Source organism: Gasterosteus aculeatus, chromosome 13, assembly GCF_964276395.1.
Source record: "Gasterosteus aculeatus chromosome 13, fGasAcu3.hap1.1, whole genome shotgun sequence".
NCBI lineage: Eukaryota > Metazoa > Chordata > Actinopteri > Perciformes > Gasterosteidae > Gasterosteus > Gasterosteus aculeatus.
In genome coordinates, this window is record NC_135701.1 from 4,624,998 (window position 1) to 4,646,475 (window position 21,478).

Here is a 21,478-nt window from a genome sequence, read left to right on the forward strand (position 1 = left end):
ACTGCACGCAGACGTTTCTGGGTCTGCTGCTGCGTGACATCATCTCCTTGAGTCCAACTCTCAAGGCCGCTATTAAATTCTCTGATGTCGTCATTAAGTAAGGAGAGATTCTCCGCGGCGGACGGCGCGGCTGCCACATGTTTCTAAAGTTAGAGTCACGTAATGTAATAAATGTGACAAGTGGCAGGAAGTGGTTCCGCGTACGCTTAGTGTTGTTGTAACAGTGATTTACAGCCCCCCCCGGCACGCAGACCTCTTTAGAAGCAAAACCAGGAAGTTCAAAGACTGTCAGTGTGTCAAAATGCTTTAGCATACTTTTATTCCTTTAGAGATGTGGCTTCTTCTCGACAAGCGAACCAGACTTTTTCAAAAAGCCGAGCGTGGTTGAATCTGCTCACAGACTGAGCTTTGATTCTCTGCCGGATGCTGGGTTTCCTCCGGACTTGAATCGTGTTCCAACTGCCATTTCATTAATTGGGAGAAACATCCACGTCTTAATTTGTGCCGTCCGTTCACTGGGCCCGTTATTTTCAGTTGAGCAGTTTCATACTGCTATCAAACTTTGTATTCCGTGTCTGGGCGGTCTTATTTTTGTGGGGTGGTTTAGCACTCCACATATCCGATAAGAAGTGTGAGTTCATCATATGTGCCCTTTGGATGAAATACCAATCATTTTTAACCTTTTAACCAAAGTGCTGTTTTTTTTTCCATAACCTGCAGTAACCACAGGCAGAATCTGGATTTTGTCTGTACTTTTCACAGCCACCATCAAACCGGAGTGACTTTGCTTCACTCAATAAATGTAGCACACAAAGGGTCAAAGTGTCTGCTGGGGAAATGGAATCGAAATGCACTGAACGTGAGAGCATTACTCATTATTTTTCATAGCGTGAAAGAAAAAAAATCACACTGCAGTGGAAAAAAAATGTGCTACACACCTTTAGGAATAAGACGAAGAGGAGGACGTACGATCTTACAATGAGCATTCGTTCCCTCCTGACATCGCCCTCTGTTAATGTTCCCCCAGTTGCTGACACATTTGAACGAAGCTGTCGTAGAGCAAGACAAAGGAATCACAGCCATACATAATATGTGATGGATATCTGGTTTTCACCTCCTTTTCTACCCGGAGGTAGATATGTACACATATATGAGCATCAAACATATACAAAAGTAGTCGGTTCAGGTCTCAGCGAGGATGTAGTCAGGCACCGTGTTTGATTTGACTCAGAGAAGCTCTGATACAATAATAGCTTCAGGGATCCGACGGCTTCGTGGGGGCCCACAAATGCCCCAGACAGGCGGTATATTACCAGAGTCCAGAGGGACTTCCTTTGGCAGAAATATGTCTGAGAGTGAGGAAGTTCTTCCCTCACTTCTATTCTTCTCTGCATGACGAAGGAGAAGGCGAGTGGGTATGTAAAGACGTAGGAAACACGCAGCGCCATATTTCAGCCCCTGATGACCGATCGGATTGCCAACTCTTAGAAATGCATTCACTCCACTTGTTTGATGTCATGGGTTCAATTAGTTGATGGATGGCCTTTTCCTACATGTCATCACAGGGAAAAGGTCCTTCGCTCAGTGGGTGAAGAGCCCCTCGATCAGCCAATCTGCCTGGAGACCAGCTGCAGTGGAGTCCCGCTGGTAGAGACCTACCTGGGACTCTACCAGCGGGCAGGTTACATACCTAGGGACTAAAACCCAGATCACAATCTGTTCATGAACCCAACCAAGTTGTCCCCCAACTGATGCCAGAGAGGTGTTCAGAGCGCTGCGCTATCAGACGGGTTGGGGGTGGGTCACAGTCAGTGGGTCAGAGCTCCAACGCTACAGCCGCTGTGCTTCTTTCAGATCTGTAACCATAACCATGTGTTACAATTCAGGTCCCCTTCCTAATCCAGCTGATACCATCTATTTAGTTCAAACACGTTGGTTTGTCTCTCAAGTTGTCTCTCAAGTTGTCTTGCTGTCTCTATCTGCAGCGCAAACCGCTGGCAACCAACCGCTGGCAACCAACCGCTGGCAACCAACCACTGGCAACCAACCGCTGGCAACCAACCCAAACCCCGGTTTGTTTTGGGTTGGTTGAGGGTCAAGAGATTTGAAGGTTGCGAGGGTCAGAACGCAGATAGTTATGTAACCTTCAAGTTTAACTAATCATTTTCGAGCCTTTGCGTGTGTGTGCTCCCTCCAATCCTGCAACACGAGCAAAAAAATCTCGGTACCGGTCTCTCTGAAAAAAGAAAGAAAGAAAAATCCAGCGATTGGCTGGAGGGTGTGTAGGACTGCTACGTCTCTTCCCCTCCTGTTCAGGCATGTGTCCTCGTGTTCAGAGTGCCTCGATCAGAAATCATCCCCGTCTCTCTCTTTGCCACCGAGACAGTCACACACTTCACACACCGTCTTTGGACACGCCGTACTGGCCATTGAGCCCTGTGCTCTCCTAGCGCGTCAATGCGAAGGCCTTGTTCTGTTTGACTCCAGCGATCGCGCTAGCCGGCCGCGCAATGACATTACACAGGCGGCGAGGCTCGTCAATCACGCAGCAGGAGCCGCGGTGATACCCAACCCTCCTGGGCTCTCAGCGATGATGAGGCCAAAAAAAACGCAGACTGGCACATTGGTGTAGAACGGCGTGAATATGATTTGAGATTAAGGTCCATGCGTTGCGCTTCAGTCTTTACTGCTCTGAGGTTGAGGTAAAAGTCGAGTGCCTCTGTGCAGGGTTGATTATTTTTATTAAGGCTGAGATCACGCTGCAGGCCGCCAAAGCCCGACCAACGCCGCTTCACTGGATTGAACTCACGAAAAATGTTTGGATTGAACAAATCCCTGCTGGTTGCACGCTAGCTCCAATTTATGCTGCAATGTTCTGGTTTTCAAGCCGTGTCCATAGTCCCGCCGCTAGCGGTAGTCATAGCGATTGACGGATCGTTACAGAGGTTCAGCGAAGAGGAAGAAGCCAGATCTATCATAAAGAAACAGATCACTGTTGCCGCTTCTGATACAGGAAGTGGGTGAGTCAGGGAACGGCTCTGTAGTCGAGCTCGAGCACAGAACAAATAAAAATGCTGCTGAAAGCTGAGACAGAGCTTTACAATCACACCCCCGTAAATCCCTTAAACAAGCGCCGATGCCGATCTCTTTCATCCTCCTGCAGGCTTTAACCTGTGGATTCTAATGTACAAGCCGTTTGGTGCTGGGTTGGTTTATACACAGTAGATACCTTTAAGGGTAAACACTTTGGAATGGCATTCTATTAATTAATAAATCAATGGCTAAATATGATTATATTGATGATAAATCTATTAAGTAATACATATGTAAATATACTAAATATATGTCTATAAGGGTTGAAATTACTTTGCTTTACTTTAATTGTATTTTTATGTCACAATTGGTTTCAAAGTCATATTTATTCATATATTGATATAGGCTTATTTAGGTTTTAATATAATAATAATATCACATATGTACTGCCTCAATTTAATTTATTTTATAAGCATACTTATTTTTTTTTAATTTAACAAAATGGTATTCCATAGCATCCACCACTTTCCACATTTTGAAGTGTAGAGACGTTGAATTAACTCTCTCCCAATGGTCCTGCCAGCTCCTTGCATGGTAGCTTTCTGTGTGTGTGTGTGTGTGTGTGTGTGTGTGTGTGTGTGTGTGTGTGTGTGTGTGTGTGTGTGTGTGTGTGTGTGTGTGTGTGTGTGTGTGTGTGTGTGTGTGGGTAAATGAGAGGCACAATGTAAAGTGCTAAATGGATAAAAGGCTGTGTAAATGAAGTTCATTAATGGTGGCTGCCGAGTCCGAGGAAATAACCCTGATGATGTCATTGGTCCTGGAGGCGACAATGTTTTAACAAGAGGCCTGTGTTACAAACAGAGGGTTTGAAAGACGCGGCTGCTCACCAGGCAGGAAGACTGTGTGTGGGAGGAAGTATTCACATCTACTTCTTTTACCAATTCAACAGCACACAAGTATATTTGATCTGGGAACTATACCTGAAATGTAAAAGTGGTGCAACTTCCAGAAAACGTGCACCTGTGTCTGACGCGTATTATGCTAGCACATTATAACAATGTTCACACTGCAGAAGTAGGGTTTAACAGCAGCAACTGGAACTAGTCCTAAGCTTAGTTTCGGTCCAATGGTTCCTGTCCGACCTCAGCGTCGGCCCCTCCAAAGCACCAAAACCTGGAGATGATTGAAAAACACATTCATTTGGCCTCCTGGAAGAACATTTGTGTTTCCTCTGAATCTTGTGTGTTTGGATTCCCCAAACCATCTTTGTACAACTTGCTCTTTGAATATCAGCCAATGAAATCTAAAAAGAAAACTCAGGAACTGGTAAGCCATGACAGTGGTGATAATATGGCCCCACAATATGCATTTTGCATCTAGCTTGTTTTATATATGTATAACTTGTAGTTAATATCCTATACATATTTTCAGTTAAAACATGCACCGCCATGTTTACACATATTATGTTGTAAGACGACGGAATCTGTGAATGCGTTTTGTTCACATTTGTGGCACTAAATAGTATGTTTTCAATAACAGTCCCATATGTCTTGCAGAATTTGTCAAAACAGTACGGCATGCACAGATTAGCAATTTATTACCAATAAGACTCCAAGTCGTTTCAGCCAACAAGCTATTGCAACTGCGTTTTTCCCAGCCCACTTTTGAGAGGGAGATATAATAACTACTTTTGGGTCGGCCCTTTCTTTAGGTGTGTCTCTTTCCGCCTGTTACACAGTGTCTTTTAATAGAAAACTTTCAACGTTTATTTAATCATGTGCTTTACTTACAACCAAATCCACTTGAATAGAGCTGTTGTATAACTTGTGTTACTAAAGTACTGTGAGATCTCAAGTTGACGTGGCTTCACTGAGGCCAGTGACAGCTGTCTCCTGGGTGAAGGTCATTCGTTTGACCCAACAATCCCCTCAACCTCTTATTGTTTAGCTGTTTCTACCACGCCAGTTGATGCCGTTATGCTGGTTTCCGATTGCTAAAGGGTGACGAGTCGGGCGTGAAATATGGCCTATACGTATATTTCCAGCATATAGTACATGCGTTACTCATTTCCTAGTTATTCTATAAGAGTACTTTGAGTTGTACAGAAGTATTCCTGAGAGCAAAGATTCATATCAGAGGAAGCAACATGACCTATTTCAGCTGGATGCTCGATATCAGTTAGAGATTCCATCTTGCTTTATAAATAATACCCCAGCTAACAGAGTACAGATGGCCGTGTTTCTGCCTTACGACCAGCTCCGCTCTGATGGATCCTCAGCTGTCGGCCGTTTCAGCTCGTTGTACATTTGAGCAAGCAGACCGTGCTTGCAGTAAATTGTCAGGTCCCCGAGACAATGGACCCTTGGGGATGTGTCTTTTACCGGCTCGCCGTGGCACGCGCATGTACGTGTGTGTGTGTGTTTGTGTCTATACTCATTGGTCGCGTGCTGTAATTAGCTTTCCTGGAGGCTTCGAAGGGGGAGGCCACATCAGACGGATTTGAGACCACATCGGGGAGTCAAACAATAGTTTGACCACTTTTCATCCTTGTTTAAGTTCCATTTAAACCACTATTTTTTGCCATTAGTGTTTCCTGAGGCAAAGTGTCTGTTTCCTCCAGTTTTATGGATAAGCAGGTCTACTGGACTTAATATTATTATACATCTCACTTGAGCACCAAATATTGGATACATACCCTCATATGCCTGCACATCCAGCTGCAGTCTATTAAGTATTCATTGTGTTCGTATAGAGGAAACTGCTGCTGACTTTCTTCCACGCAATCAGCCTCCGATGTGTCATTTTTTATTTATTCTCTTTTCTCAGCCCTTGTCAATTTGCTCTGGCTCCGTTTGATCCATTCCAATAAGTGCTGGATGTAAAGGAGCCTTACTTCCCCCGGTGCTCTTAGTGGCAATTACCCAGCGGGCTTCTCTCAACTCACACTGGAGCTGCCGCTGTAATTACAGGCTGCCGGTACCGCGGCTGCAGCTTCAGCCCCTCGCAACAGACCAGATTTGTGCGAACAACATGGACGGGAGCGTATACATGCACACACACACACACACACACACACACAGCTGAGGAATGTGAAGGAAAAGTGTGAACATAAAGGAGGAGGAAAACATTGCTGAGGCTCAGGAGTGTTTAGTGTGTTCAGGCAGCATCAAAGGCGCAGGCACATGTTAAACACCATCGTGGAAGCCGTTACAGTCTCCGGCTACTGTTCCAAAGTCTGCACCTCAACAGTGAGCGAGCCACTAAAACCTTCAGCCGTTCACTCTGCTTGTCTCTGTGTTCCAGGCATACAGATGTGCAGCAGAGCTGCTGAGATGTGGGTCAGACAGGGGTGAGACGTGAGAGCACACGACCTATTGGAGAGTATTTTCTCGGAGCATCGACAAGTGAAACATGAGCTACACGAAGCACATGAGGTGGATTCAAACAGATAGAGGAATCTTTGATGAAGGGAATGCGAGCATGATGGTTGTATCTAAATTGGCAATTCAATTGGCCCCGTTATTGCTGGTGAAAACGTTTAGTCATAGGTCAAGTAGGCTGCCTAAGCTTTATTCACACGTTTTGCATACTGTTGATGCCAAATAATACATTTTCGGTTAAGACATTTTAAATTGGGCATTGTTTCTATCTATGTTTGCAAGCTTGCAGTTTTTTGGTGGGGGGGGCGTAATAATGCACTTCAATTTGTCAGGTGTCAGAACTAAAACTCCAGTTACATGGATGACAAAGCATTCTCCAAAACCTGTGATAGTAGTTGATAAACATGATAAAGATGTAATGTAATTGGTTGATGTAATTAGTAGAGAATCCGGTCTTTTTTCAAAATAAAATATTTTCCAGATAAAAAAGTCAAATGAAAGAAATGTTCTCTGGTGGATGCGGTGGTTGGGGACCACGGCTCTAAAAGGTCAGCGTCATTACTCAGCATCAGTTAGCTTCAGCCTCCTGCTGCTTCATTAGATGCATGTAATCAAGGGTCGATTCGTGCTTGGGATGCAATTAATAACCTGTTGGGACAGAAAATCAGAGCCGGGCTTCTGTGGATGATGCATTTAATCCACTGAGAACACCTGACTGTAGGTATTCACCTCACCAACAGGCTTCTTTCCCAGAGATATGGTTTATTTCTGCTACCTCACTATTATAACGGGGAGCCTGCATCTTCTTCCTCTCCCTTTCTCTGTGTTTCCAGGCATAATTGGAATCCATTAGAATTCAAACAGACCTGAAAACATTAAGGAATAGCTCTGGGGTAAATTTGGATGTAATTCATGTGTGCGAGACATTTGCAAGGCTCCGTAAGTGAGCGCAGTAGGGCTCCAGATATATTTTCCCTTTGTTTAAATAGAATGAATAGAGCAGCCTCTGCGCCTCAGGAGATCACCGAGCTCTCTGGAGTCTCAGGAGCTTGTTTATCATTAATAAACACTTAGTAGCTCCCATTTCCCTCCATCCTTCCCTCCCGCCTCTGTACCTCCGTCTCTCCATCCTGCACAGGAGAAGATAAATCATTAACAACATTTGTTTGTTTTTGCAGAGGCGTTAAAGCTGAGAGAAAAAACGAGAAGCTCTTCTACTTCTACAATGCAAGAAATCATTTGTTTGACGCATTGACTAGGAACCATAGTGATTGTGTCTTCAAAAAAGTATTTTTACACATTTCATATACAAATACAATTCAGTATTTAACATGATGTTATGAACAACTAAATTACAAAATTACAAATGGAAAGGAAATGACATGCAAACATGTGTGCCATATGTTCACAATGTCTCAATTCTTAGGTAAGATTTTTTCACGGGACTTCATTTACTTTGCCAAAGTATCATATATTTGTTTCTAACAAGACAAGAATTCCTCCTGAAAGCCTCAATTGCGAAACGATAAAACAATTACTTGGAACCCATTATTATCAAAAATAATAATTTGAAGTAAAAACAGAATACTAACAAACTAAAAATCACTTTAAATGTCTTGTTTGAGGTGACAAAAGTATAACAAATAGACATTAAACACTCAGTTCTTAACATTAGTTCTACTAGTGTGACTGGGATACCAACATGTTCAGATGAACAAAGATAAGGCAGAACTTGTCATTTAGAGGCTCATGAGAGGCAAATTACCGCCATGTTCCTCCTGAGGAGCACAATGGTGACGTGAGGAACGGCGCCCTAATGGCTCGCCCTCTAAGCTGATTGAGAACACGTATAATGGAAGCGGGGAGCCGAGCGCCACTCCAACCTCTCCACAGCTGCTCAGCGTGATACGTGGAGAGCTGCCTACAGTAACCCTGACCCAACCCCTCCTGCAGGCCGAGCTCTATTGTCGGCCGGACCTTCTGCTCTCGGCTGACCCGCCTGCCCTCCACGCGTCACAGCTGCTGCCCCGCCTTGACGGACGGGTGTTTTCCTCTCCGGAGGTGCGGGCTGCCTCGCCAATGCTCGCAGGTAATTCTTCTGAGCTCGATAGTGGTAAATGACGGGGCTTTGAAGAGCACAAAAGTCTGGCTTGTGGTGCGTTTCCGATAGCTTGACGAGAGAGAAAAGATTATAACAAGGTGATACGAACCTTGGAGATGAGCTATAAAAGCTAACATCCATGTGCCTCAGTTTGTAACTGAAACAACTCTGTCCTCGTGTTTGTAAAAGAATAGTTCTCATTAAAACTCATGGCGCCACACTCTGACAGACATCCCCGCAATAGATTTATAAAACATGGCATTTCTTTTTCTAATGGTTTGGCAAACGGCAGCAAATGAAGGTATAGCGGGCGGCGTGACACGGCTGAAACAAGAGATCCATTTTGTTCCCATTCGGGGACCACCAACAGCCAATGGGAGCGCGGTCCCGAGGTGGGTATCAATCACGGGAGTAGCTGCGCTGCCTCGTGCAAAGCAGAGTGAAAAAGGCTTTGACAAGGACCCATTATTCATCAGCTCATCTCCTGCCGCTTCACACGTCAGCTGTCAGCCCGTCGGCCGGCCTCGTACGCAGGGGTCGCCGCCGGTCATCAGTCACATCACCGATTCTGTGTTCATCCGCTTAACCAGGTGCTGGTAGATGTCAGTCAGGACAGTAAGAGAGAATCAATCAACACAAGGGACTTTTAAAGGGCTTAAAGACTCTTAAATGGAATAGCTCAATTCTCAGTTTTATCAAGATTTATGCTAAATGTTCAAAAGGCTCTGCACATTCAAAACATTCCTCACCTACTGTATCTGTGTCCTGTAGATGTTGAGAATAAAGTTGGAGGATTAAGATAATTTAGTGATGAAAAGATTTTTTGAGGAGAAGATACGTTTTAAATAATGAATCATTTATATGAATAGTAGTGTTGACAACGTTAGGTTGCAGGTTTTGCATCATACAAATCTATTGGTTCCAAATATTAAGAGGGTGGGGGGGCTGATGTGTGTGTTCACTGTTCAACAAATAGCCATTTTTTGTTGCCTAAAGTTAATTGAGGCAATTTAACCGATGGCCAATATCTCAACAGCCTGACTTCTCATTATCAAATTGTGTGTTGCACGAGAGCCTATTTAACATCTGCGTAGGTCAAAGGTCGCCTCTTGAGAAGGCTGTGTCATGTCGATCAATTCAGCCCCAGATGTGTGATCAATCAAACCACGCCGTCGCCACTTCATCATGGACCACATTAACGTCCCAATAGCTGAACGCAGCGACGTATCGGGGCTCCGGGTGTGCAGACGCAGTAAAGTAACCATGTCTCCTGAACACAAGCAACGTGCCTGCAGAGTAACCCGTCTGCAGGGTGAGTAAGCAACAGCGGCAGACCACAAGGGAGTTCATGGGGGGGGAAGCATCGCAGGCGAGTGGAATCCAAATGGCATTTGTGAGAAGGTGACATTTAGAGAAATCTCAACTCCATCTCTATTAAAAGCAAAGGTGTTATCTTGATCCCAGAATAAAAGGCCTGGCTGCTGCTCACAAGTCCCTAAAGGAATATACATTTCTATCATATCTATATGGATATAGATATATACTAATGGCAAAAGAAGTGATTTTATTAAAAAAAGAATTGTAGGGCTTTTATGCAGTTTTTTCATCACTGTTTTTTTGTTGACCAAACTCTTCTAATGCTGAATGGGGGAGTTCAATGTCATATAACATTGGAGTGTATAAAAGGCAGAAATACATAATAGATAGTGGGATGATCACCAGCCAGAGGTCATAGTTCACCCTCCTTTTTATTTGGACGACATCACCGATCGAAGCTCAGTTACCATGGAGAAACAGGCAATCAGCTGGTGACCCTCCCCCCTTTTCACCAGCCCTAGACGGCCCCGTTGTTGTTGTTGTTGTTGTCCGATAGTGACGGGGCATGTGCATTGTGGGAAGTAGGATCTCAGCTGTTGGCGGTGGAGAACTCATGTCCCCTCCCGTTCCGGTCCTAGGTGAGCCACAATACTTCCCCAGACCGCCCTTTCCTTTTGGCTGCCATTACCCAAACTAAGCTCATTTGTCCCCCCCATAGACCCATGATCTGGCTTTTGTTCGGGCCCCAAACTCCCATTCACGTCCCCCAGGAGAGCAGACAAAGGGGGTAAAAGACACAAGCCTGAACCCTTTGCCCAGACAGGCTGTGGTAAAGCGACCATAAAGAGATGCTGGGCTTGAATGGAGCTGCGCCGCTTTAACTATGGGCCCTGTCTGTGAGGATGTCCCGAGTCCATGTCTTCAGTTAGTGCAGCTTTATATTGCTTAACTTATAGGAACACAGAAATGTGACACAATTACACACAGCACAATTGTGACATTTTTTTTCCCAGAATCAAAATCCAATGTTTGTTAAGCAGTAAGGACGAGTTACGTTGGGAAAGTTGATGTAAATAACTCGTGCACGTGCGTGGAGTCGGTCAGGGGGCTCATTTCGACCGGGTGACCTGGACGAGGACTGTACTGCTCATGGTCCAACAACATTAATGCTGCATATCTGTACAATGAGCAACTTTGATAGGAGTAAAAGCAGCGCCATATTTTACTACGGTACCAACAACATCATGTTGTTTATATTTATCAGAATGTGAAAACTGGAATAACTGTGTTTTTAAACTTGAGCAGTTTCTGTTTTGTGTTAGTATTTGGTTGTGCGTTCTACACGTAGTTGCATCCTCTGTATTCGGTTGTTGTGCCTGTTCCAAATGATGTGTATTTGGTTGTAGTTCCTTAATTTGGTTGCATTTCATGTTTTGAGTTGAATTGTGTGTATTTAGTTGTGTTTGCTGTGTTTGGTTGTGTTTCCTTTTTGTAGTTTTTTATTTGGTTGAATTATCTGTATCTGAATGTCCATCCTTTATTTACATTTTATTTCCCATAATCCACTGTTTTGTCAGTATTTGGTTGTATCAACTGTCTCTGGTTGTGTTTCCTGTAATTTGTTGTATTATCCGTCTCTGGTTGTACTTTCTGTGTTTGGTTGTGTATCTTGTTGCCTTGTGTTATACTTCTGTTCTGTTCTTTTAATTACATATAATTTGTCTATTAACTACATTTAAACCCCCGAGCAGAAACGACTGAGGGAGCTCTGTGTTTTGTATGCTGAGGAAGCAGGACACAGTAGACGAATTTAAACTCTTCTTGACACAGCGCAGCGTTCCTCCGATAGTAAAATATCAGCTCTGGATCCTTCTTGTCAGATTGAATCCTGCAGCTTACGCTTCTGTTGTGGTTTGCGGCACAAATCGCATCATATTTAAACCATAAGCTATGTTCCTGCAGCTCAGGCTTTATGGGCTTGTAGGAATAGTCTGAGCTCCCCGACTTGCTAATCTGCAAAGCAATAAAGTCTGACATATGCTGTAGCTGCGTGTCTGTCTCCACCTGTGTGATGTTAAATATGAGGTTGGGTTCAGCCAGGAAACGGCGGGTGGGATGTGCCATACTGTTCTATAGGGGCTGCACAGCTTAAAATAGAAGAGATAAGTACCAAGTCTGCAGAGGCATCCGTTCTGTTACATGCTATCACAGAAAAAATGTGCTGTTTGCTGAAATGTGCCGCACGTAGAAATGAGGAGATTTAAGATTTATTTTATTATGTTGGCATTGAAAACCAACAACAGGTAAACAAGACCTCGCTGAGGCCCTTTCATGATACACAATGTCCGATTTTACAGCAAGATAATGTGAAAGAAGAAGTACCAATTAGCAGCGTGTGAAGTGTACTCCCAGTGGGGTCGGCCATGACGGGGGGGTGAACGCCTCGTGAGTGAGACAGAAAGCTGGTTCATAAACTGCAGTGAAGGAACACAAAACATTGGCTCATTTTTACTCATCGCCATTCTCACTTCATCTGCTTTTCTAAAGAGATCTCCTTACGTTGGTGCACTCGCTGCTTGTGGAACTGGAGGCATCCACAGCAAAAAATTCCTTACATGTTCCCTGCATGGAATGCCACGGGGAGTTTTTCAACCGGCCTACGGTGACGTGCGATGAATAAGTCATATACTACTTGCTCGTCTATTCAAAGTAACTGCGAGGAGCATTTCGCTGTTTACGGAACCGTCACATTGTTGCATCCATGTCTCTGTCTGCAGTCGGAGCTCTGAAGGTCGAAGCTCTGAAGGTTGGGACCTCCGTTGCAGACTGGCCTCCTTTCTAAGGCCAGCATACTCTTGAAAGGAATTAGTTTGACGAACTGTTGACAGTTGTCTGAAGGCAAAAGTGTTTATGGGCATTTTAAACAGCGACACTCAAAGTCATTGAAAGGCCAACCACTGCATAATGTGGGAACCGGTTGGGTCGTTTGCATTAGAATGGAAAAAAAATGGTCAACTCAGTCTTAGGGTCCTCCAGAGCGGTTTAAAATACATGCATGGTGTAGTGCAGGTACCTATCTATTCCTAGTCTACGGCTAAACTACTTTCCCTTCCAACTATTCCGCAGTCTTGCATACTTTTCAAGGGAAATATTTCCTTGCTTTAAAAAACGATGTTATTGACATAAAATAAAACATACCACAATTACTACCGTAAGTCCCAGACTATAGAGCGCACCTGAATATATGCCGCACCACCTACATTTAGAACGAAAAAAAGATGTGTACATATATAAGCCGCACCGGCTTATTGTGACCATGTGTCACCAGTGTAATGTTTGTACACAGTTTTATCACATGTCCTCACTCCCCATAGTCTGGCTCCTGTATTTCACGTATGTTAGTCTTGCTAATCTGACATAACGGCACAGTTAAAAAGCAGTAAGGAGGCAGCTGGACTGGAGCCTCCTTCCTGCTTGTCACTGGTGCGGAGGCGGAGTCAGTACCTCCGCCCGCCTGAAGGGGGCGTGCGTGAGCACGCGGGCTCGTTCCGCTGTTGTTTTTCTTCACGTAGTACAGACCGATAGCATAGTTAGCATGTGCTAGCTAAAACAGTCCAGTAGCGAACGTCAAGTGCACATTATCAGTCCTTGAAAACTGAAAACATACAGTCTGAATCGGACCAAAGACGACTTTCACCCCGAGCAATGATGTCTATTGAGACAGAGAGACTGTTGAAACTAAAAGAAGATAAAGAGGACGTTCACACCAAAGTCATAGAGATGTTTTTGCAGAAGGAGAGGCGAATGGACGTAACGATTTACGTAAAGTAAAGGTAAGAGCATGCACACACTGCTGTACACGGCAAAAATAAAAGACCAGCCTTATTTGTAATAATATTTTAAAAATGTAAAAGAACGTTTAAACAGAATAGTTAAGCAATAAGGTGCGAGGGGCTGTACCTTATCACCAATAATGTACTGTTTAAGGGTGTTGTCGGCCAACCGTATCGCTTTATGTTGTTCGCGACATTATTAGTAAGTAAATAGCCTTTCAGTACAAAACAAATTATAGCCACCAAACTTTGTGTATCGCATTTCAGCAGCCTATGGTACTGCTGGCAGACAAACAGCATTGGGACGTTTGTTAGCTTAGCACCAGAAGTTAGTTGATGATTAGCAAAATCTAACCGTTATTTTGATCACCGCACTGATATGAACGCTCGGGTCAATTTAAACAGGTAACGTTACATTACGGCTCAATTCAGTACACCCCGTGACTCACTCCCAACCAATCAGAACGCTTGATTTCATCTGCCCCGTATTATAAAAGAATAAAGGATACGGGACATGAAACATAACCAGTAGTCGAAGTGCGAGCAGCCAGTTGAATGGTGAATTTATGCTACTTTGTTGAATTCATATATTTGTGAATGTGACTTTGAAAGCGTCAGTGCCTCCCAGCCATGAACCTCACCGCACGTCACCGGTCCACGCGGCCGAAAAACGGCCGTGCCGGAGTTCTTCACATTGCGTCTCCACGTCTCACAATTAATTCATTAATGGTTTACGTGCAGCCGCTCTGTTTCCTTCTCCGACAGACAGACTGGTTGCCCGTAACTTGCACCTGTCTGTCTCGCTCTCGAGAGTTAACCCGTAAAAATGATTAGCCGCAGCGTTGTATCAACCGCAGGGTTTAACGCGCGGGGGAAAAAAGTAGCGGCTTATAGTCCGGAATTTACGGTATTGAATGTTTTTGGCAACAAAACCTCTTGGTTGTGTTCGGTAAAACTTGTAAACATTTAAATTAAAACAGTAGGTCCATGTTGTCTATTACCAGGACACAGGCAGCAAGTTTCACTGTGCATCAGGACGTCAGAGACGTATTCGTGATACGTCAAAACAAATATATTTTCAATAGAACCTGAGTCGACGATACATTTTGGTAGTTCTGGCGGCTTAAGAAGACCAGTCAGCGCCGACAGGAGGACGGAGGAGTTGAAAGATGATAGTCTTGTAACCTGGTCTCACTTGGGTGTCCCAGTGAGGCTTTGCTCTCTCGCTGGGTGAGGTCAGGTCTCAGAGGGTCAATTCACCCAGGAGGTCCCCGGGTCTCACTAATACATTCTGCTCCGTGCTGCCTGGGAATGAACAGGACACCAAATTCCACTTTCCAAACCGATCGTGGAGCTTCTCTCTTAAATCGGCTACTGAGTTGAAGTTGTAATTTCATTTTTTATTGCTGGTTGAACAGCTAACCGTTTGGATAATTTAACATCAGTGAAATCAGGTCGCTGGTAATTCTCATTTGAGCTGAAACTGGCTTGTCTCGACACAATCTGTCAGAGCTTTGTTTATAGAATGATGTTGTTGTTCAGTGGTTAAGGGATCCATTTTTCATAAAAAAAGACAAATATACATAATTGTGCGAGAGCGCAGGGTTGGCGTTTATTGGCTAACATGTGGCATTTCAATCAGACGCTTGCTTATATTCTCGCATTTCTTGTGAATCAAACAAACCCAGAGAGTAAACGTACGTGCGTGCTGTCGGCGTGGGGGACTCCAGCAGTTGTCACATGCAGGCGGCAGTCAGAGGGAAACAGGGCGCCAACTGTAGCAACACAAAAGCTGAATTGCTGTAAGGTCAAAGGTCAGGGACCACACCGCAGATACTCCTGACACCGTGTGGTGGACATTTATTGGCCATTTCTACAAACGGGTGCAGCAGTCGTGACTGTGTGTGGCCTATTGAGAACTCCTTTGCTTTGGCTTACGGTTTGGACAAAGAGCCGAGTGCGCAACAGCGTGCAGGGGATCTCACACCTACACGCTTTATCTCCAACACTGTTAAACCTTTAAGGAGGGGGGTTTAATACACCTAGTTCGATGTTTAACCAGTCAGTCCATCCACAGCATGTCTCTGCAGCATTTTAGGACGGAAAGTCCGAAGTGTTTCCATCCCGGCTCGGCAATACTGACGCTTGGTTGTGGTTCTTGGCGTCACTTTTGAACGCCCCGGGTCTCCCAGACCTCAAACTGTGACGCCCTACTACAGTTCCAGTAAGCACAGTTGGCCTTGGAGAATGCAAAGAAAAACCCATTGTAGGGTTGTGCAAAACCCAAAGTGGTTTTGTATAATGTAATATTAATATTACATTAAAAAAACCACTTGGTTATTATATGTATAAATGCTTTGATCTTTTCATTTCTTAAAGGACGGTACCCAATATAAAAGTAATTAAACCACAGCCATCTAGAAGTTGTATTCATCTTGTTCCTCCTGCCAGCAATCAAACTGGAAGCATTTGAACCTCAACTCACAGGTTCGCTTGTTTTAGAGTCCAGATGGTCACTGGCTGACACAGGGATTCCCCTCAGGGCAAACCATAGCTGTATGTTGCTCACTGCTCATTCAGTGTCGCACACCGCTACGCTGCACTCGATCGGGCTCCATTACTGCCGATAAGGCCTCTCGTACACTTTGCTACGACGCGGACAGCATGGCGTGCCGAGCGCTGGGCTTGGCGAGGTGTGGATGCTCACTGAAGGTATCGCTAACCTGACATGTTCAGGTCCTGTGGTTCATCCTGACATATAACCACTCAAGGTCAATGCCCTGCCTCAACCAATCGCCTCTGCCTCAGCATCCTAGGCAGGGCTGGTCCGGTTCCACTTCCTCCAGTTCTTTGCTAAACCTGACTCCAGCCATGTAAAGACACCTACTGATCTCAATTTGATTTGTGTCGAATGTGTGTGCCCATTTAGTGGTAGGATTCTGCAGTCAGAGATTCCAACCGGTGACCTTTGGTCTTTTTCTCTGATCTGTAAACTACATTCCCTCCTTATTTGAGAAGTCATTTTATTGACAAATACAATGGAAGTGGCCATGCAAACAGCCGCAGGAAAGCCCAAACACAAGCGTTTGGTTTCCCTGGTGTCTGCCTGTATCTTGAAAGCCATCCAATGGGCCCATCTTTCCTGCCGGTGTTATGAATTATGGATAACCACTAATAGGCTGTTTTTCCCTCGTTTAACTTATTGTAGCCACAGGCCGGCCGCCGATAGCAGGCTCCACTTGGACTCCCCACCTCGGTGCTCATCACCTACATTACGCCTCCCACCCCGTTATTGTCTCATTATTACTCAGGCAAGGGCCTCGGCCGCTCGGGGACGAGGAGGCGGGCCGGGTCCTGGTCCGAGTGACCCTCCCCGAGGACACCGTCCCACCTCGCTGCTGCATAATGGATGAAGGACAGACATTGGGCGGGCTGGGGAGGAGTGGGAGCGGGGGCCCTTATTACCTTCTGATTCATTTTTAATGAGGTATACAGGTCTTTCCAGGTCACCTGCGAGCTCACACACACCCATTGGCGGGTGGTGTGTCCTCCCGCCTTGAGATCCTCCAAGGCTCCGTAGCATAATTAGGTCTCACTGTCATTGACAGAACGTGTCTCACTTCCCACAGAATCCGTCTCCTTCCCTTCAAGTTTGATGCCACCAATTATACGACGGCTAGAAGACCTTATATAAGTGCTCCAGGCACCTTTTACCTCCCTTCTCTTATTGCTGCCACCCGATTAGGTTTCCAAGCAGTGAGATATATGGCGCCCTGATGAAGTTTAAATATATTCTGTTATAATTGATTCCATTGCACCCTGCAGCTCATAAATTGAATTTGAAATAGGTTGCGTAGGAAAATACCCTGTCCTTTTGTAGTCAACGGGCAATATCCACGCTGTAACCTGCTACCTCGCTTTCCTCGCCACATCATCGTAGTATTTCTGTGTGTGTGTGTCAAATGACAGCCGATGAAACAAACATCGTTGTGCTCTGATGGAGGTAAAACTGGCTCCTTTATGCAGACGCCCGGGCTTTCAGGAGCGGCAGGAATCGCATGACAGGCGAGGATGCACGTATACGAGGCGTCACCAAGGGAAATCAAACCCCTGCTCAGTTCACTTGCTCTGAAAGTCGGTGAACAGGTACGCCTTCGCAAACAGGGAGGCAGAGAACTCCCACAGCAATTCTCTGCGAAAAGCCTGGCGAGGCTGTGAAGGAGGAAGGAAGGGAGAGTGAGAGGGAGCAACAGGAAGGTGAGAACAGGAACAGATGGAGAGGCGCGGGGGATCTACATGAACTGTCATTTAAAACAGGTGCTATACATAGCCGAGCTTTCAGTCCACCATCTCATCTAAATGATGATCATTACAGCCAGAAGTCATTAAATGCCCCCAGACTTATAGATTTCCTCCCTCCCTCTTGGGAGCGGGAGATGAAAATGAATTTAGGGCCCCTGGAGTCATTGAATTTTCTTTTTATCACCCGATAGCCGGGGTACATATGTGCCATTGTGCTGTATATGGGATTAGAGAGGATCTTTTCTGCCTGACTGGCTACCGGCTCTCAGCAGCAAGACGAGGATCATTTCCCCTGCTAGGAAAAAAGCTCCACTCACCACCGCCATTCGGTATGAATCTCCTCCTCACAGAACCCAGATCTTCATCAACACGCGGGGCGTTTGATAAAGAATATTTCCCCAAAGGCCTTTTCAAAAGTTATGAAAACATACATTTATTTGGCCTCCAAATGACCTGTTTCCCTTGGATCCACATCATTAGCACTTAGAAAGTTTTCTCAGGAAGTGATACGTGAAGCAAAAAGACTTGTGAAGATTTGTGGAGGTCTTTATGATTCAACACCATCATCAGCGCCAGCAGCAAAGCCCGGTGCGATCATATTCTGACTTCACGAGAGTCACGCCGCCCTCCGCTGGCTCCAATGGAACATCTTTTGATGTGGATTTCTCCGCTCTTTGATGAGCACGTTTTCTTCGTTGGAACGAGCGGTCGATAGGACCTGTGTGGCGCAGGATCTGCCCGAGCTCTTTGTTCTGGTGTTTATTCAAGGCGGTTCTGACTGTTTACATCACGATCTCGAGGGCAGAACGGCTGGTAATTACAACCAGCCAACAGTCGGGACCCCGAGCGAAGTCCAATCAAGAGACGGTTGCTGACGCGGCTTTTTGGATCCCGTGTCTCAGGTTGGTGGTCGCCGCCTGAGCAGACGAATGGATGAGTCGGTGGCGAAGGCGCCACCAGTCGGGCCAGTGACAGCCAAACAAGAATGCAATTTCCACAGTACATCTCGACCTCCAATGCTAATCCACAAGCTTTCTATCATAGCAAATTCCATTTTTGAATTGCATTTATTGTCGACATTTTGTCAGCGACATGCTGTTGCTTTCTGTGATTGTTCTTCAGTGCACTCGTTGTCATAACTGGTATATTGCACCTTCTCTTACATTGCGCACGCATGCACAAGGGATTCTTGGCTGGTGCCGGATGTTAGACAAAGAGACAAGATGGGAGCCAACAACCATAACTAAAATTGCTTTTTTTTTATTGTGTCATATTGGTGGATTCACCCAATAAAAAAAGTCAAACACGTTTTGGCCTGTTGCATCTTGTCTCTTGGCCAAGTCAAGGCCAGATTTTGGAAATACACGATGAGCTTGACAGTCTTGGGATATTCGCCAACACTTGAAGATTTTTCTTCAGTTGTCTTTCCCACGTTTGGTAGTCGTACCATTAGGGACAAAATTGTCCTTGAGGTTTTCAGAGTGCATCCAGTTCACAGTAATGACGTACTGTAGGGGGAACCACATTTTTATATTTTTATATCTAATGCTATTCAAAACACCAAAGTTCAAAAAAGCAAATGTGTATCTATGAAAAGGTGCAGTCACTGAGCTGTTAGTGGGGTTGAAACATCAGCACAGTGTGGATCTTTTAGGGAACGGAAAGTTCTAAACATCTTTTGGTCCAGTGGGGTATTTAGCATCTCACTAGCTCGCCTGCCATAGCTCACCAAACAGGCTTCTTGAAAAACATTAAAGTGATAACTGTACCAATAAGCCTTTCACTCAATATCTTTCTTTCTTTTGATCCCCATTTGGTGAATGAACGTGAACCTCTGCAGCCATTATGCTACAGAGCCATCCTTCACGCAGCGGCCGGCGTGGAAGCTTCATGCCCAACGGGACTGTGTGTGGGGGTCCAGCCCGCCTTGTGGCACTCCCCTTAAGTTTAACACCGCTTGCTCTGTGAGCAGTGTCGACGTTGTTAACACTGTTCGAGCTGATAGCTCAGCCACCTCTGAGAGCCGCGAACGGGCAGGCAGCAGCTTCTGGATGTGTTGTTGTTGAGCAAAACCTCACAAATACAAATTCAGTAACACACAGCGTTTGGTAGCAGGTATTGTTTGACTGGAGACCTTTACCATTTACCCGGTGCTGCGTTTCTTCTGTTAATAACAATAATGGAGTACAAACACCCAGCCTGACCGCAGAGTAGTCAATATGTCTAAAGGCGTTAGGACCAAATATTTGCTGTAGACAGATTTGGTTGAACCGCCATACTTGGTGTGACCTCGCCTTCTATACAGAACAACAACAAATGGCAGCATTGATCATTTTCTTAAACATTCAGTGTCCGTCTGCATCCTCATCAGTCTCCCCCTCCACTCGCTGCTTTCAAGTTCTTAAACGCTGTGTTAATGCCGGCCCTGCTTTCAGTCATATCGGGCCTGCTATTGGCTTGCCTGCCTCAATTTGCTGCTAATGGTCTAACCAACCCCCCCCACCCGGCACCCTTCCCAACCCCCCTTTCCTTTACTAACTCTCTTTCTCTCAGTCACTCTCTCCCCTTCCAGCCTTGAGGCGTCCCGTTTCAGCTCCTTCGCTTTCAGTCACAATGCTGTGGAGAGGGTGAATGGGTGGGGGGCATTTAGGAGAGCAGTAGGTGGGAGTGGAGTCTGACCGCAGAGGGTCTCCTGTTTAAGAGAAAGGGAACTCACTCTCTCTCACTCTCACTCTCTCTCTCTCTCTCTCTCTCTCTTCCTCACTCTGCCGCTCTCCGTCTCTCTCTTCTCACTGGCTGCACAACATCAGCCGGCTCTCTAGGTAGACTCCAGTAAACACTGTGAGAGGACAGAGGGAAGATGACAGAGCTGTCAGCGCTCTGAGAGACACACACACACACCGGTGAGAGCGTCTGTCGGGGCTGGCTGATAAGGAACTCTTCAACGCCCGCTTCTGCCTGCATTTTCTAGTCAGCGGAGGAGCCGTGACCATTGTGCTCGTGAGGTAGGTCACCTTCTTTACCTGCACGGAGACGGTGTGCTTGAATGGGAGCAGAATGAATGGGATGAATGGGCTTTAGTTGAGGAAAAAAGAAATGCAAAGCTGAACATCTTCAGAACTTCAACCATGTTCACTGTGCATGTTTCCTCTTTTATTTAAGTTAATATCAAAACTTTCTGGAGATTTTTTTCAGTTTTCATGAATTTGATTGTAGGGATTTAAGGCAGGACAATAGTCACTTTCCTGTTGATTATAATTGTTCATAAAAAAAAAAAGCTATTCACAGCGAGTGACATGAAATCACGTATTCTCTCCAACAGCATCAAATATATGGTTTCTTTTATAAAAATTAATTTTGTGAATTACATTTCAGTTAACTTATAACGTAATTATTTGTGTCTATTATGGAGACCCACCTCTCGTGAAATCATCAGAGCAGATTCTGATTATCTACCTGATGTTTTACAAGGAAGGGCTTCAGAGACCGGCTGAATTTCTGCACTTCACTGA

The 21,478-nt window shown here is 45.2% G+C and overlaps 1 protein-coding gene across 7 annotated transcripts in view; it reads left to right on the plus strand.

Moving 5' to 3' along the window:
• tncb (tenascin Cb) overlaps positions 1 to 21,478 on the plus strand; it is a 70,657-nt gene that overhangs the window by 9,014 nt on the left and 40,165 nt on the right. For 3 of the 7 annotated variants that reach the window (XM_040195583.2, XM_040195585.2, XM_040195586.2), the window contains exon 1: positions 20,399 to 20,971. The exons of 2 other annotated variants lie outside the window; for them this stretch is intronic. The gene's annotated coding sequence lies outside the window, so the exon portion shown is untranslated. Of the gene's footprint in view, positions 1 to 20,398; positions 20,972 to 21,478 lie in introns of those variants that run through there. 2 more of the 7 variants (XM_040195584.2, XM_078087071.1) reach the window with 1 other exon arrangement.